The sequence below is a fragment of the Belonocnema kinseyi genome, chromosome 1 (genome assembly GCF_010883055.1).
Source record: "Belonocnema kinseyi isolate 2016_QV_RU_SX_M_011 chromosome 1, B_treatae_v1, whole genome shotgun sequence".
Classification (NCBI taxonomy): domain Eukaryota; kingdom Metazoa; phylum Arthropoda; class Insecta; order Hymenoptera; family Cynipidae; genus Belonocnema; species Belonocnema kinseyi.
Window position 1 is genome coordinate 39,732,707 of NC_046657.1, and position 5,916 is coordinate 39,738,622.

Genomic DNA, 5,916 nt, shown 5'->3' on the forward strand with positions numbered 1-5,916 from the left:
ACGACAACAAGAAAAACGACGGTGAAGGTGTTAAATAAGAAATAAAGAAAAATTTTTCTGAAAAGTTCAAACACATGAATCTTTCCGAAATTGTAAAATAGTTCATTTATAAAAAAAACATCAAAATCGAATTTTTCAAAATTATCTTATCAAGATTCTTCTTAAGAGAATCTTTCGCTTTCTTTTTAGACTTTTTCCATTATTATTATTGGTATTCATCTCTATGGTAAGAAGTCCAAACATTTTGTCCAACTCTGGTCTATAAGTTTGTGGATTAACTACTGTTGGGTAGGCGAACATATTCCCATAATTTAGAGACAATCGAAAAACATGACATTTTGAGTTGGGGCAATTGAGGAATAATGCCCCATATGGAAGCTAGTATGAACTACATAAAATGCAAATAAATAATATTGAGTATTGTCATTCAAGAAAGGTTTGTTAATAGTGAAACAATTATAACTTTTTACAAAGCAGAATGATTTAAAGAATAAGATTGTTCGACGAAAATGTAAATTCATATGTTCAAATTCTGGAAGGTTAACTAGCAGATTACTAGAACATGATCAAAAATGTATTTTCTAACGAATTGCCGAGTCCATACCGTGTTAAATAGGGGCTGCTATTATTTTATATAAGCGTATGGCTATTTTATTAATTTTTTCCTACAAATTCTTTGACTAGTTTATATTATTGCTTATAATGAATCATTATGATAAACGTTCTCCCTCTAGACACCAGCAACCGAAATATAAATTCTCTGACCAGGCCCTATCAAGATAATAGTAGGAATATGGAGAAGCATAGTGCGAACAGTTGGCCAAAATATCAACAGAAAGATCATTTACCTTTTATTCAGGCAACAACACGGAAAGCACCTTTTTCTTTTAAACAAATTTTTTGGACCACATAAATAATCGTTCGACCAAGTATGCAGAAATTATACTCGATAACTGCTTTTACGGATTTCTCTGTAGGTTATATTCGTCAAGCGTGGATTTGACACCGCTTCTCACAACAACAAATCCTGAATTTCGTCTTTCGGAAATTGGTGATGCTTCACGTGATGCGAGAATTGATGCCCGAGAACGAGCCAACTCCATTTAACTTTATAGCCATCGGAATCATGTTTGTAAATCAAATATATATTTTAGCACTGATTGACACTTTCAATTTTAAAACCTTCCAATTCAATCACGTGTGCCGAAACGCAGCGCCAACAGTTGGCCGCGACTTGCACTATGCCTGGAATAATAATCATTATTCTTCATATTCGTTAATTAGAGTTGAGAGGAGCTTTTCCTGACATATTTGTGTGCAATTTAATATTGAAACATGATGCTTTGTACAAAGCTTTCATTTATATTCTCATTCAAATTAAATTGATCAATTAATAAAGAAATTCATCTAGGGTGCCATTTAATGATGTGAAATCTGACCCCCCCCCCCCCACACGTTTTTGCTATACTTCAACGCTGTGAGACTTTCTGATCCTCGAAAAAGCAGGTTTTTACGAATGTTCTATTTGTATTTCTATCTGTATCTGCTTGTTAAAATTAAAAATCAAGGCATCAAAAATTGTAATTTGTGGATTGTAAATTGTCTTTTGCTGAAGCACCTATACCCTTAAAAAATACATTTTCATCACGTATCTCGTGCTTCGCACTCGATTTTTTCCTTTATTTCGAGAACTGAATTCAAGTTAATTAAATTGAATTGGATTAGAATGGATTGAATCAAAGTAAAGTGGAGAGAAATAGATTAAATTGAAATGAACTGAATTGAAATTGATGACAGTATTTGAATTAACTGGATTGAATTGAAATTAATCGGATTAGAACGAGTTGTATTGTAATGTAGTAGTAAGCATTGGGATGAATTAGAGTGGATTTAATTGGATTGAAATTGATTGGAGCGGATATGACTGCAATGGCTTATAATGAATTGTAGTGGATTGGATTAGTGGTTATTCGGATTAATTGGAATAATTCAAATTGAATTGTAATGGATTAAAGTAGATTAAAATGGATTGGAATTACGTGTATTACAATGGATTAGAGTGGAATAAAATGGTTTCGAATGAATTGGATTGGAATAAATTAATTTGGAATTGATTGGATTGAATTATGGTGGACAGGATGGGAATAGCGTGGAGTGAAGTTAATTTAATGAAGTGAATTGCAATCCATCGCATTTGAGTGGATTGGAATGAATTGGATTGGATTGTCATGGATTGGAGTATCTTGGAATAGAATTGGCAAAAGTTTATTGGATTAGACTGCATTGGATTGAAGTGTATTGGATTGTAATAAATTGGTTTGTATAGGGTTGTAAATGGATCAGATTAGAATGAAATCGATTGCATTGCAGTGAAGTGGATATGCTCCGATTGGATTGGAGTGTCTTGGATTCGACTGGTTATGTAGTGGGTTTCAAAGCATTGAATTATACTGGAATGAAATGGATTGCAATGAATTGAAGTGGATAGCATCGTATTGAAAGGAATTTGAATGGATTACATTAGAGTGGTTTAGGATGAATTTGAGCGGAGTAGAGTGGCTAATATTGAAATTTGAATAAATTTAAATGGATCAAAAGGATTAAGATGGATTTAATTAATTGGAGGAATTTAACGAATAACTCTTTTAATGTTGGCCTCTGTAGCTCATCAGTTATTTGCGGCTTTTCCACATAGACGAAAGTCTTCACGTAGTCCCATAAAAAAAAAGTCCAAGGGCTTCAAGTTGCAAGAGGAAGGTGGCCAATCAACGCTGCCCTTTTTCGATATGATTCGTGTATCGAACATCCTCCTCAATAAATCGATGGTGTTAACGGCCGTATGAGTTCTAAATAAACAATTATATGTTTTTTCACGTTACGGGTTATCACTGACACCTTTTACTTTTTAGAAACTTTTTGTTTAAATGGATTCTTCTCATTTGAAAACCTAGCTAAAAAATCCACATTGTTTTATTAATATATGTTAATTATATAATATTAAACTATATAACATTATCTAATGAGAAGTTTTTATATGTCAGATGTAAAATGATTTAATAGGATTTATGGGATTCATAGGTTAGTTTCGATACTTACGGTAAAATATTTTATGAAGTTGATACCTATCAATGTTTCTTTCGCGCTATTCATTTCAATAATTCCAACGATTGTTTCCATGATTTTTTACGATTGGAATGTTGACACAGATCCACACACGTATCATCTACACCAGCCCCCTGGAACTCTGAGCTGAAAATGTACAATGTGTTGACGGTGGCCGTGTGGCGGCGCCAGCTATGCAGTTGGCCTATGGTCGTTGCAAATGTATAACAGAATAATAACGTTTAATTTAACAATACATTCAAAGTAATTTACTGACAGTGTTAAATAATTTTTGAATATTTTGAGTTATCTTTTCGACATGTTGAAACTTTGAACAAAAATCTTGAAGTGCGTTGGTTTTGATTGTAAATCAGGATAAAAAAGTAATCGAGAGCAGGAAAAAGATAACAAAGATATAGGTATATTGTTTTGTTGTTTAAGTTTTTCTATTTTAAAAAATATTATTTTATGGTAAATATTAACTGTACATACTGGGCATTTTTCAATATAATCTAAATTAATGTCTTTGTACTTTAGATAATGAAAAATGATATCTTAATATATTTTTAAGTTTGAAAAAATGAACTAAAATTATAAATTTTAAAGAAATTAGATTAATTAAAATGAATTTATTTAAAAAATTGCTTTTCGACATAACTCTTTCAATGAAATTAAGCTTAAGATTTATGTCAAAAAAGGAATTTTCGTTATACTTGTTTTTAAATAAAAAATAAACTACAGGATCTTATTTTAAATAAGAAATCGCAACATAGAAACTAAGTTTTTTAAATAATTTACAAATTGCTATTTTTTGTCCATTTTACATTGATTTATTTTCGTCTATCAGTGCATTTAGGTTTTAAGTTATTGATCATAATTATTTTAAGAGAATCTACAAAAAAATGATTAATAAATGTTTATTTTCATTTTAAATGTTTAAATTATGTCTTTTAAAGAATACTTTAATGAAGATATAAATTATTCTACAGTTTTGGATGACTGTAATGTAATAAAGAGAATCAAGCGCTTCGTGGGTGCAATTTTATAATTTTCTATTTTAAATTTTATATATTTTTTTGAAATTTTTCTGCTTAACGGACAATAAGACTGGGAAGGTTCAAAACCATTCAGATTTTATTTTAAAAGGTTAATTTTAAGTTTTGAACACAAAATTAGAAGCCTTTGAAGAATATTTAAAGGTTTTAGGAGAACATTAAAATTGTCACAAGATACCTGTTAAAATTTTTAATGATTTCTTTATTTTGAAGAAGGTATTAAAAAAATTGAAAATTGAATCAAAATTACAAAAAAATTGTATCATGCTTAATGAATATTTTCAACTATTCAAACGATCGCAAGTTATTTTTAAATTTGTGAAAAAGTCAATTTTCTCAATCTAGATTGTTGAAGATTTGGAAACAGGAAGCTCGATTAAAATTACGAAAGGTTTCGAGAGAATAAAATTTTTTTATTAGATTCTCAGAAAAATGTTAAATAATTTTTTATTGTGAAAAATTAACTTTAGGATAATTTTCTAAAAGATTTCAAATTATTTCCAAAAAAATTTCGAAAAATAATCTGGGAATCTTGAAGGCGAATTTGGTTATCTGTAAAGTATTTTAAGAAAAATTGGGACAATTTTTAAAGATATTTAGAACGTTTAGATATATTAAAAAGATTTTCAAAAAATGTTTCATTTAATGATTATAAAAATTTGATGAAAAATGTAGATTTTTTACAATTTTGTAAAAAAGAAGGTTTTTATGAATTTGGAAAGGTTTTTAGAAATTCAACCAATATTTTTTAAAATTAAAACTACCAATGAGATTTTCATAAAATCTTTGAAGGAAAACAATCAGCGATACAGCATTAAAATTAAATAAGAATTGCAACTTTTAACTACAGAGAAAAAGGAAAATATAGTCCTGGTACCCTTCTTTTGTGATGGCTTTCAGCACCTTCGTCGCATTTGCCTTAATCTCCGAAATCGTCTCAAATCTTCTTCCTTCGAGGGGTTTTTTTACTTTTGTGAACAATAAAAAGTTACAAGGAGCAAGGTCAGGTGACGCGGTGCATCTTCAATTTTTCGGTCAAAATCTCGAAACAAGATCCAACTGATATCCCACACTCTTCGGCAAGCTCCCTAATGGTCAGACGTCGATTTTCGCACACCAGGGTGTTGATTTTGTCAACGTGTGGGTCGTCAGTTGACGTTGAAGGACGCCCAGGACGTGCATCATCGTCCATCGACTGTCGGCCACCCTTGAAACGTTCATGCCACTTGAAACATGCAGTACGCTTCATGGCAACATTACCATAGGCCGTGTTGAGCATGGAAAATGTTTCAGTTGCAGATTTCCCGAGTTTCACACAAAATTTCACAGTAATTCGTTGCTCTTTCAGACTGTCCATTTAACAATCTGACAAAGAAACAAAAACACTCTTTACTTAAAACCGTGCAGCTTATAAACAAATGAAGATATCTGCGACTGGAATACAGCGTTTTAAACAACTGATCTATACAAATTTAGCGACACCAAGCGGATTCTCCAGAAACCAACTCGAGCCGCGAAATTCAAACAGTCCGCGTATTTTTTGAACAGACCTCGTATTCTTTTCCAAACTTTACCTCGAATTCTTCTCCAAAATTACTTATAATTAACATTAACATATTTTGCTCCATTTTATAAATCATTTTAACAAGGTTCATTGCTTCAACTTGAAATAACATATGATATTGATAAATGAGGAAGCACATTGTGTTCATTAAAACACATAATTTCTTCATTAAAATATTTGAAAATCCAAAATGTA